Here is a 12659-nt window from a genome sequence, read left to right on the forward strand (position 1 = left end):
CAACACTGTCAAGTCCACAAAACTTTAATGAGAAAGTCCCTTAGGGATGCTATGTGTTTGGGTCAGTTTACAAAGGCCACACAGCTGGCCCTGCTCCCATCTAACTACAGCCCAGCTGCCTTTGAACACTGACAGAGTCCATGCAATGACTTGCATTACAGAAGCTGCAAACGTTCCTGTGCCAGGTCCTGGTTAGGGACTGAAGCTCTAATCTTGGGTAGTGTAGGTAGTGTGCAGTCTAATCTCATGCAGGGCAACCTGGACACAGGAGAACCAGAATGTGACATGTCTTGTCAGTACCAACGATCTGCATTCAACATAAAATATTCTCCCTAAACCCTTCCCTACCACTAAAAAAATCCAAATTGAATATTGAATTTAACAAAGGTTGCTAAAGCAAATTGTTGGTAGCAAATATCCTAGCTGGCTACATGTAATGACACAGATATCTTGTTTACCATGAGGATGAGAAATGAGTATAGTGCTTCTACAGGTCAAACACTTGTTTCTGCTTGAAGCAAATTGCTTCTACTACAGAGATGGGCAAACCTGTCAAGATCTATTTTGCTCAGGTTCTCATTTTTCCAACATTAAGTTCATTCTGTCCCAATTCCACATAGGATTGCAATTTTTTTTAGTCTGCACAAAAAATAATGAATAACGTATCTTTATGTGCATTTTTGTAAATATACACATTTATGTGAGCATTTTTGAAATATATTTATTATTTATTTTTATTTATTTATTATTACATTTCTATACCGCCCAATAGCCGGAGCTCTCTGGGCGGTTCACAAAAAATGGATTTGTGTCCAGTTTTTAAATGCACGCATTTTGGAGGCAGTATCAAATGGGCATTGTGCTCCTTCCAATTCTCTTCCACAAGTGAGACCCACCACTTGTGCAACAAAGATTTAGCACTTCCAGGAGCAAGGCAGCAAAAGGGTAGGACAGCAAAACACATATAAAGAATCTCTGCATGCCAACCTGTCCTGATCCAAAAATAAGCATTTCTACTTGTTTCAGGGCTTCCTATAGGAAATGTTCAATCTCCATTGAACAAGCAAAAGATCCGCTTGTACAAGGGAATCGGTGCTTGCGCAACAACCCTATTAAATATGGCCCTTTGTACACTTAAAAAAATCTTGGAAATGTATGGATTTCCATACATGCAAACGGCATTCCAGTTTGTGTTTAGATTCAAGAACTGCAAATTTAGTAAGCTTGCATTGAAATGGGAACCAAACGAATTTCTCATCTATTCCTATTCTATTTTGCTAACTGTCAATCAAACCAGTTCTGCTGGAGAAGGGAAAAAGAGAATGGGATCTTACTTGAAATCTATATAGCCAGGATTAAGATTCTTCTTCTTGCCTCTGAGCAAGATTTGAAACCCCTACAATAAAGCACCAGGGCTTCCCTACAGAAAATAAGAAGATCCAAAGTCAAGGAGTGGGCAACTTGTGGCCCTACATATATTGTTAAGAATGCAACCCCCGCCAGCCCTAGCCAGCATCACCAATGGTGAAGGCTGATAGGAGTTGCAGTGCAGCAACATCTGGAGGGCCACATGTTGCTTACCACTATGCTGGGAGTACATTAGCTTCTCGTGTAGGTCTCCATTTTGAAAGGATTAAACATTTCTCATCATTTCAGATCTTTGCTAAGGAAGGAAAACGAAAAACAGAAGTTTTATACCCATGTTCTCAAAATCTGCACAAGTGCTCAGAATCCCAACAATACAACAAATCAAGCAGCATAAATTCCCTTTGCCATTCCAGACAAATGAAGTCCCAGAGCTTTCATATATGCAACTAAACAGCAGGAGAGACCTATGGGAGAACTCAATCTCAGACAAAGATGTCATTTCCGTGAACAAAGATTGTTCAGTTTACAGAACATTTGAAAATAGGAGAAGTGATAAAAACTTCAGCCATTTTCAGCTCAAGGCTTAAGAGAGCTTTTGCTCAAATCAGTCTGCAAATGTGAAACTTCAACTGCAATGTACATTTATATTCTCTCCTGCATTAGCAACATCAGACGACACAATAGTCAACCCTGTGCTAATAGTCAACTCCATGCATGACTATCTGCATTTTGTCTTGGGTATCCCCCTAAATAGTCATCCATGGAGTTGACTATTATCATGGGATTGACTATTTAAAGGTTACACTCTATTTGCAAGTTTTAAAACCAAATCAGTGCCAACAAGTTACCTTCAGCAGAGCTCTTGTGCTATTCCAGTGAGCAGAAATGATAACCGTCCTGCCCCTATTGCCCATCCCAACCCCCTCTCTGTCCTCCCCACTAAATAGTGGCACTCATTCCCATGAGAATCCCCCTTCGTGGTGGGTCCCCCCACTGTCAGTACCTGGCACCAAGCTCTCCACCTCCTGTTCCGATGGTGGGGTGACCCAGCATGAAGGGGGATTCCCATGGGAACCAGTGCGGCATAGGACAATTGTGGTGCCCCCATCCCTGGGTGGGGCGCCTCGTGCACGTCCTGTCTCTATCGCCCCCGCCATGGCAACAAGGAGGGGGCAGGGTGAAGTGATCTCATCCCCTACTTCCTCCTTTTGCCACCCTCCCCATAGCAACAAGGAGGAGGCAGGGAAGAGTGATCTTATCCCGACAGGGGATGGGATCACTCTGTGATGCCGACTCCTTTTGCCATTTGTTGCTATGGAGAGGGCTGCAGAAGATGCTGTCAGGAGAGTTCTCCTGACAGCATCTTTCATCGCCCTTTGCCATAGCAACGAATGACGAAAGGAGGGCGTGACGCAGGATGCAGGTGGGCGCTCTCATCCTGCATCTAGTCCTCCTTCGCCACAAAGTGTTGGTGAAGGGGACACTAGGAACTCTTGCCACAGTGGCAGGAGTTCCTAGTGTCCCCCCGCCCCATCCCCAGAACTTTGTGGTGAATGAGAAAGGCAGGGTGCAGGAGGGTGCTCTTGGCAGAAGGATCTCTCATGCAGTTTGACATTACATGCCAAACCACAGGAGACATCCTTCATCCCCCACCCTGCAAACCATTGGGATATCGGCTCAAGGGGATGGAAGGAGCTCTTTCCATCCTTTCAAGCCAATATCCAGATGGATCACATGGCAGGGGGGAAGGGATGTGCACGTGCCTGGGAACACATGGGGCACTGCAATTGGTGGTGCCCCACTCAGGGATGGCATGATTGGCTGCTCCCCAAACACTTCCTAGTTGGGTATTATTTCCCATGCCTATAGAGCTGCACTGGGCAAGAGCAGTGAGGGTTTCTGCCGCTCTTGCCTCGCAACTCTGTAGGCATGTGAAATAATCATCGGAACCCGCCACACAACACAATAATCCACGGTTGTGCAGATAGTCAACTCTGCACAACATTGATTATTTGCGTTGGTTATTTCACAGAAATAACGAACTACGGTGTATTTTTTTGCCGGACAGACAACACAATAGTCAACGGTAGACTATTTAGTCTATCATGCACTATTTAATCAACCTTTGAATATTGTGTTCTCCGAACCCATTCAAACAACAGAAAGAGACAAAGCAAGGCTAAAACTTGCTTTTTAGAGATGTGCGAAAACTGTGGCTCAGTCTGATCCTAAACATATTTACTGAGAAGTTCTACTGAGTTAAATAGTATTTACTTCCTACTTAAATATACCTAGAATATACAACACTCAAGAGAATAATGAGATGAAAGGGAAGAAGCTTTCCAAAAAAGACACATAGAGAAACACACTGGGGTAATAAAAATGACAGCATGGGAAAAGTGAAGGTTATGATAAAAGTAAGGAGGAAATGCACTCCAAAAGTAGCAATTTAACATAACAGTAATGTTCTCACTGAAAAATAATGCAATTATCCACCATAGTTTACAGTTTAGAAGCAATGCAGAATAGGATTCAATATATTATTTGACAGTGTGAAAGAGATCAATTAACTAGCCTAACATGTGTTTATGACTTTCAATGATCTCGATAAGTTTATGAAAATGCCATAGGACATGAACCACTGTATTGAAAGCAAATGAAGTTTAAATATGTTTGACCCTTTTACACTTTTCATCTTCTGTTAACTGTGTCCTCTCCTAAAGTGTCTACTGGTGAAACACCTCCATTTTATTCCTTGGAATTCTTGTTGGTAATGTGTGAAACTCGCAGTACAAACTATTTTATCCCCTGCAAGGATATAACTGCAATCCTATGCACAATTGCCTGGAAGTAACTCCCCTTATATACAGCATTGCTTACTTCCAAGTTAACATGCATAGGATTGGGCTGTATGACTAAATGTTTGCAAGACGTTAGCTTTATACCCTTTCCTAAATCATTTCCCAAGATTCCAGTGAGTAGAAGAGAGGAGAGATGGAAGAGTGAAATGTGGCTATGAGAAGAAACATTCTAAGTTCGAAGCACTTTAGATTTTCAGATATAAAGTTCTCTTGTGCATATCCTAGTGTATGATGTCATCTCTCTGAATACACAATAGGAGCGTTTCCAAAGATACCATTCTGTGGCTGCATTGGCTTGCATTGAAAGCATTACCCTTTCAAGAAAGATTATTTCTAGAAACTTAATGTATGTCCTAAATGCACTAGAAACTAAAAATCAATGGCTTAGATTTCCTAGGAATTATACTAATCCAGCCAACAATTTCCACCTGGCTGTCTTCTCTCATTCTGAGAAACATCACCTACAACTGTCAGTGCCACATCCAAGATCCCCTTTGCTATCATTTCAAATGTAACAACAGGAGGCTGTAGGAGGCTAGGGATCAAAATTCCCACAGGGCAGAGAGATTCACCATCCATCAACTCTCCAGTCTGCTCCCAGGACTGGCTCTCCCTACTTCCTTGCTGCAGAAGTTCATTGTGGTTCCTTATAATTCTTTAAGGTCATCATATGAGGGGCAACATTTAATGGCCACCTTTGGTATCTACTCTGTTTATGGAGGACTAGTATTAAATTGGGAAGGGAGGGAAATTCAGTGCCTGTAAGGTTAAATAAAAAAAGGGCAGGTGAAGGAGCATGGAAAGAATGTTTCTTTCCATGGTTGACAACATGATAAGTAAGGCAGAGTAGAAGGGGATGTTTGGTGTGTGTGTGTGTGTTTTAAATGCACCTCTATTGTAAAATATAGAAACAAGACTTACAGTGCAATCCTATATACATCTACTGGAAAGTAAATCCCATGGCGTTCAATAGGATTTACTCCCAGATAAGTGTGTTCAGCAGGGATGGGAAACATGTGACCCTTCAGATGTTGTTGGACTGTTACACCAATCCCTCCTAGCCAGCATAGCCAACTGTGAGGGATGATGGGAGCTGAGGTCCAACATCTGGAGAGCTACACACTCCCCATTCCTGGTGTATACAATTGCAACCTTACGGACACTATGAAGAGATGGGACAGTATGTGAGTTAAATTAACCAAGTTTGGTATAGGGGCACTTTGAAAATGTAAAGTGTCCATGGCAGCCTTCCCCAACCTGGTGCCCTTCACATGTTTTAGACTTCAATTCTCATCAGCCCCAGCAAGCATGTAAATGATCAGGAGTGCTAGGAACTATAGTCCAAACATCTGAAGGGGACTAGGTTGGGGAAGGCTGCCTTAGTTTATGGAATAAGGGAGCACAATTAGCTGGTTTAGAGAATCATATAGGTGAACTAATATAAAATTAAACATTCAATCATATATTATTCTTTCACTCAACAATGAAAGTATCATTTTCTAACGTTCTTTCTAGTGCTATTTTTTTTTTAAGAACACCCTTCTTTTGAAAATAAGCCCTTCCATGTCTATGGCAAAAGGAATTGGAAAATACTTCAAATAGCCTTGGGAAAGGCATTTCAACCTTTTAGAATGGGAGAAAAACTGCATGGAAGCCAAGAAACAATCAAATGATTGAGACCTGAGGGAAAGGAGGCAGAACCCAGGTGGGCCAGATTTGGCCCTCGAGCCTGAGTTTCTGCACCCCTGCTGTAGAGCATGGCAAACAGCTATGCTGGGTAACTAATTACCAGCTAGAAAAAGTTCATTTCAGGCCATAGTTCTCCAAAATAGGAGTGCCCAAATCCAAGTGTGCAAGAAAATATCATGGAAAGATAGCAGGCCAGCCCACTTCTGAACAACACATGCCATGCAGGCCTCCACTTTTTCTTCTGGTCGGACTCTGTCCTATCTTACATTTCCACCCATCCATTTATTTATTTTTAAATGCTACTTATGGAACTTCATTTCTAAGAAAATTATTCAGAACAAAGCAAAATGTGTCTATTCATTAATCATATCCTGATTATGGAAAAAATTAAAGCATATATTTAGTGATGGTGGTAGACTTTGATACCGGAAACAATAATATGAACGCAGGATCTTTTAATGTCACTTTGAGAATTTATTTTCATAGAAATGAGTCTAAGATTACAATTCTATACATGCTTGCCTGAAAGTTCAATTAATCTCAATGGCACTTTCTTCTGAGTAGACATGCATAGTATTGAACTATAAGGATTTTAAATAAGAGAGGACACACCCTTTAACCTCAGCTCCTGCCCATTTTTTTTAGTGTAACTCCACAGCTGAAATGAATGAAAAGAATATGCTGAAAGAATATGATAGCACAATCCTAAAAATAATCTACTCAGAATTAAATCCAAATGAGTTCTTAGGGACTTAGTGCCTAGCAACATGCTCACAATGGTAGGTTGAGAGAGAGGAAAATATATTACGTAGCCAATTAGGTACCAAGACCTCATTAAAATTCAAGAGACATTCAGAAGTTCCAAGAAAGGCTGCCAAATCGAATAATAATAATAATAATATGTAACAAACTATTTTAATACACATTTATCAATAAAAAGTTGTTTGAAACAGTCTCCATGTTTTTTCCATTACCCAAAGTTCCCCTTTTCCTCCATTTCATTGTAATTTCAACCTTCCACAAGAGCTCCTCCCTATTAAAAACTTTTTATCTTGTTATGAACTCTTTCCAAACCTTGAGCACAAGTCATTTAGATTTATTTATTTATTACATTCATATCCCACCTTTTTTCCTCTTACAAGGAACCCAAGGCAGCTTACACAATCTTGCTCCTTTCCATTTTATCCCCACATTTTATCTTGAGCTGGGAGACTCAGTGGGCCTGTTCAAACAACACACTAAGCCATGGTTAGGCCACTAAACCTTTTGTAGCAAATGGTTAGCGAGTGTGTTTAAACCGTGGTTATGGCCACCATGATTAGGGATGGTTCACACAACAGGAGAAGTCATGATTCACATGACACGCTAAGACATAATGTTTAGCTCAAAATGCTTAACCACCATGGCTTAGAGTGTCTGAACAAAGTCGGTTACTGGCCCAAACTGACCAAGGAAGCTTCATGGCCAAGTGGGGGCTAGAACTCAGTTCGCCTGAGCCCCAGTCCTGCACTTTAAACACTACACTACACTGGCTCTCAATGATGCCAGTAAAGTGTAATAAACCCATCCTCATGGTAACATCCATCCACACACAAAATTAGTAGAATACCTTCGCTAGCCTCATTTCTCATTTCCACCATTTAAAAAAATACTCTTGCTGTTTTGAAATGCTGCATCAGTATATCTCAGCTCTGCCTTACAAGAGAAAGAACTTTCATTGCCTAGGCAAGATTTACAGCCTCTTCAGACAATATGCTAACCCACCATAGATCACTCAAAAACATGATCCATAGTGGGTTATCATGGCGTGTGGTGGGAGAATTCCCTTCCCACAGTGGGTCTGCTACAAGATGGTTAGCAGGCATCCGCAGTGCTTCCCATGTCATATGACAAGAACCTCGTGGGTTTGGGGGCTCAGAACAATTTTTTTTAAAAAAAATATGGCAGCAACCATAAAGCCCACCCGGCAAGAGTGACTGCCACTTCCAGCAATTCTCTTACCGCCATGGACATTTGGTGGTGGTGGCAGCTGGGGAGGCTATTGCAGCCTGAGTCGCACTGCAGCGACCACTTGGAAATGTGGGCACTGTGGCAGGAGGCTCTGAAGTTATGCACAGAATGGCAAGGGGTAAGTAAACCATGGGGCTCTGTGGGATAACGGCCGTGTGTAGCATAAACACATCATGGTTTTTCCACCCCTTCCCACTCCGTGGATAATTTACTTTCCCTTCCCCCATGATCATGTGAATGAGACCTTAATTTCAGCCAGAGCTCAGCTGTTGAACCTGCTTTGCAATGCCAGGACTTTATCATATAAAATATAAATAATGTGTGTTCTTCCACATATACAGCATGAATTTCCTTCCCCACAGAAAAACTGCAGCCAGTCTTTACCATCTGGGATTAAGGGGCAGGATTTTGAGGGCAGGGATATGGCTTCTGGGTAGATTCCCGACCCAGCACCTCTCTTTAAAAAACAAACCACTGTTTCTAGGCCAAATTATTTATGAAGATGAGTTCGTCACCACTACCTTATAGTATCTCAAACAATTATTATTATTATTATTATTATTATTATTTATATCCCGCCTTTTCCCCAGTACTGGGACTCAAGGCAGTTTACAAGATTAAAACATGTACAATTAAAACATATAGTCAGTAATTTAAACTATTTCAGTCTGTAAGCACAAAGCTATGCTTTAAAACTTTTGATTTTCAACTATTTCCCCATTAATCCATTAATCAAGAGAAAGGGACCTCATAACTGATTAACGTAAGCGGAAGAACAATTTTTGAAGCCTAACAATGCCACTACATTAGATTAACAAATACAACCCTATGCATGTTTACTCAGATGCAAGTCCTACTTATTTCAATGCGACTTGCTCCTAAGTAAGTGTGCATAAGGCAGCAGCCTCGGTCCATCCCCAAGGAGAAGCTGCAGCAACACGCACATGTATTTGAGTAATGGCTGCATAGCTCAGCCTTTTCTGATTCTTAACAATCAGATATATTTAGTATGTTAAACAACTGCTTATTTTTTCTAGATGATTTTCAATTCGCAAATGAAATGTCACATTGGACAGCCCCGCCAGATTAGTGGATTGCTGAAAGCCAAATGTTCAGAGAGAGCAGCATGACACCAGGGGCCCCAGGAGCAGCATCCGCAACATCCGCTTTCATGGGTGGGGCTCACAGGTGGGTTCTGAATAAGAAGACAGTGTTCCATTGGGAGCCACTACACACTTCGTCAGTGGCCAGATCCCACTGCCTGGAACAGCTTTTGTCTTTAGCAACAGGATGTGAATCTCTCATACACTGTTTCTAGAGGGAATAAACACATTCCTCTCCTGGCTCAGTATAGGCAGACATTATTGCTTAGCCCAAGCAAGGATGGAAACCTGTTTCAAATGCTTAGGCAGTGGCAGAAGCAAATCTCAAAATCCAGCAGGCAACATTCATCACAAAGGCTCTTGTGGGGAGGTCACATTCCTAGGCACGCAGCATGACAAAGTTAAGTTCCTGGACAACTAGGCTCCTAGGATTTCCCCCACCATTAACTAAGAGAACTGGAGTCCCAAGGAACTATTCTCCAGTGACAGTTTGGGAGTGGCATCAACTAGCAAGGAAAGAAGCCATGTTAACCCCTCCTCACTCAGTGCACAGTCATACCAAAAGGCTACCTACTACAGGCTGGAAAGCAACCCAGATCAAAGGGAAAGATTAAGAACCTCCAAGGCAGGAGAGACAGAGACAGCACTGGCGTTAACCAAGTCCTTCTCCCTTCAAGCCTTTCAGAACTATAAATGGGAATCAAGAGTCAGAGTTGGTATTTTCATATGCCAAAGAGATCAGCACCCACCTAGATCTGCAGCTGTGGATAAACTTACTTCACTATAATCTCAGACCACTCCCTAAACTGGAGATGGATGCCAGAAAAATGAGTGATAAGAAATGCAGAGGTATCCATAGGCCTGGCAAAAAGCCAAGAGGACAAAGACTCTGGAAGAAAAAACAAAACAGGCAAAGGAAGTGTCACAGCTGGCTGTGGGTTTCTTCTGGAGGATGCAATGCCCCTCCCATTCCCCCCCCCCAATGTTCGCTGGGCTGACAGGAAGTGTTTACAGAAAGCAGAGTCACTGTAAACGGAGTTAGGGAGACAGGAGAGCAGGTGATTCTTAACCTTCCCACCCCCTAATCCCAAACATGGTGGCAGATTCCAGAGAGCAGCATAAAAATGTTACCGGGGAGCAGAATGCCCTCAGGCAAACAAGTGCAGGTCCACAGCCATTAGAGCCTGCAATAAAGTGGCTACTGAAATGGGGCACAGGAGGCAAACATTGGCCAATCTTGCCCCATAGTTCTATTAAGTATGGAGCCAGTGGACAGATAGCTGTGAAAAATCACGTTTTAAAAAACAAAAATCGAATTTTACAAGTGAAGGCCCAACAACAAAGGGGAGGAGTCAATAACCAGAGAATGAAACCCACATGTCTGAAGAATACAAGTGGCTTCTTCCCACCCCATCCTCTTAGCACATTACTGCTGCCCCACCCTTACACCAAGTCTACATACAGTCAGACACACCCCACTGTATACCGATTCTCTCTCACTCACTCACTCTTTCACTCACACACACACACACACACACACACGAGGCCATTTCCCTCACACCCGCAGCCACTGTTGCTTTCTCGTTAGATAGTACGACCCCTCCCTCCCCTGAGGATTCCTCCGTCCAAAACGCCTTGCTATCCACCCACCCCAAACTGCCATCTCCACCCCACCCTCTCCTGAGGACTCTGGGGGACTCCCTTCCAGTTGAAAATAAAGAAAGCTATTGGGGTGGGAGGGATGGCCTTCAGAGCTCACTTTGGAGACTCGGGATTACAGCTGCTGCAGTTTCAACCGAGTTACAGGAAAAAGCCCCCCCCCCCCGGCTCAGGAAAAGCCCAGCTCTGCAACGCCAGGCTGCGGCTGGCTAGCAGCAAGCACAGCAGCTCCCCACGGTCGACACACGCTCCCTGGGACACGCCGCCCGTGCCACTGCAGTGCCTCCTGCTTCTACAACACCCGCCGCCCCTTGAACATTCCCAGCAGGGTGAGAAGAGTCGGGGGACGCCCACAGCGCGCTGCCTTTCCTGTTCTCTCGCTCGCCGCTACTAATGAATTAGTTTACAAGCAAGAGGAACCAGCCGTGGGGGGGGGGGGGAGGAGAGTGTACTCCCAGCCACCACCACCCCAAAATAGCAAAATTTAGGGGAGGGGGCTTACTCACCAACTGTCCGCTCCCCGCGGATCTGCTTCCTTTGCAAGGCAGAAGAGCAGCGCGGCGCCTTCCGAGGGGAGCAAGTTGGGCGTCTTAAAGGCAGCCTGGGGGAGATTGCAAACTTTGCATGGGGTGGGGGCTGGAAGCCTCCGCGTGGATAGATCCCTGAGGCGGGGGCCCCTTCGCCTGCAAGGAGGCTGCTCGCTCTTCGTCAGTTCCCCGTTGCCCCGGCGCAGGGATGAACTTTCCACCTCGGCGGCGGCGGAGCCCACTGCTTGCAGCGCCCTCCCCGCATTGGCACCCAACGCCCAGGCGCCCGCCCGCTCGCAGGCTGCTGTGACCGCGGCGGCGGCGGCGGCTCCTTGGACAATGTGTGTGCGTGAGTGCGTGTGCAGCACAAGGCGAGCCCCAGGCAGCCAGCAGCACACACCCAAACCCCGCTCGCCGCCCACTCGTCACTCACAACCTCCCGGAGCAGCTGATAGGTGCTTTGGCGCAACCTTCGGGCGCCCGGCCGCGGCTCCCCCGCTACTCCGACCTCGTGGTGGGCTGCGGGACCTGCCAATCACGCCCAGAGCTCGCTTCTCCCCTGGCCCCGCCCTCCGCTGCCGCCGCCGCTGCTGCTACCGCCGCCGCCTTGGCCTGGGCGCTGGGAGGTCTGTGGGGGCTCGAGTGAAGGAGGGAGGAAACGGGTGTAGCGCGGCGAGCGAGGGGAATTGCCTCTCGTGGAGCTTATTTTTAGAGCTCGCCGCTTCCTCCAGTCAAGCAAGGGCTGCTTTCCTCGCCCTATCCTCCCTCGCTAGGCGAATGTTTCCCTCTATCCCTGGCTCTCTCCGTCTCCGTCTAGGCAGCTCTTCGCTCGCTAGCCTTCCCCGTTTCCTTCCTCTATCTTCATAATCATCAGAAAAGGCTCTTTTCTGTACGGGGCCTGGCTGCGTCGTGTCTGTTCCCGCTCTCCCCGCCTTTTCTCCGTTTCTCAGGCGGCGGCTCTACCCATGGAGGCCTGTTTCTGCACTGTCGTCTCCTCTCTTGCTTCCTTTCCCTGCACTGGGAGGAATGAGGCGAAGTGCCAGACTGCGAAATGAACAGAGTGTGAGAAGACCACACCCGCCTGATTGGAAAACGGGGTGGGAGAGAGAATCGCACAAAGGAATGAAACTTAGAGGGTCGTTCGCAAGATTCCCATTCACCTGGTCCCTGATGATTTAAAACAGCCTTCCCCAACCTGGTACCCTCCAGCTATGCTGGCTGGGGGATTATGGGGGCTACAGTCCAACACATCTGGAGGGCACCGGGTTGGGGACAGCTGATTTAAAAGATTGCCTCCCTCCCCACTGAATTATATTCCTGTGCTTTGGGATGTATCAGATGGTCAACAAAAGTGGATTTTGAGAGCATCTATGGTAGCAAAAAGACATACTTCAAAACTGGAAGTCCCAAGTTCACACTACACTCTTCAATAGACTGAGTGC

The 12659-nt window shown here is 45.2% G+C and overlaps 1 protein-coding gene across 1 annotated transcript in view; it reads right to left on the bottom strand.

The window, feature by feature from the left end:
• The window catches only part of HRAS (HRas proto-oncogene, GTPase), a 61148-nt gene extending 49557 nt beyond the window's left edge, over nt 1-11591 (bottom strand). Inside the window, exon 1 of the mRNA XM_063117071.1 lies at nt 11197-11591. The gene's annotated coding sequence lies outside the window, so the exon portion shown is untranslated. The remainder of the gene's footprint in view (nt 1-11196) is intronic.
• Between the last annotated feature and the right edge of the window lie 1068 nt (nt 11592-12659).

The sequence above is a fragment of the Elgaria multicarinata genome, chromosome 2 (assembly GCF_023053635.1).
Source record: "Elgaria multicarinata webbii isolate HBS135686 ecotype San Diego chromosome 2, rElgMul1.1.pri, whole genome shotgun sequence".
Classification (NCBI taxonomy): Eukaryota; Metazoa; Chordata; class Lepidosauria; order Squamata; family Anguidae; genus Elgaria; species Elgaria multicarinata.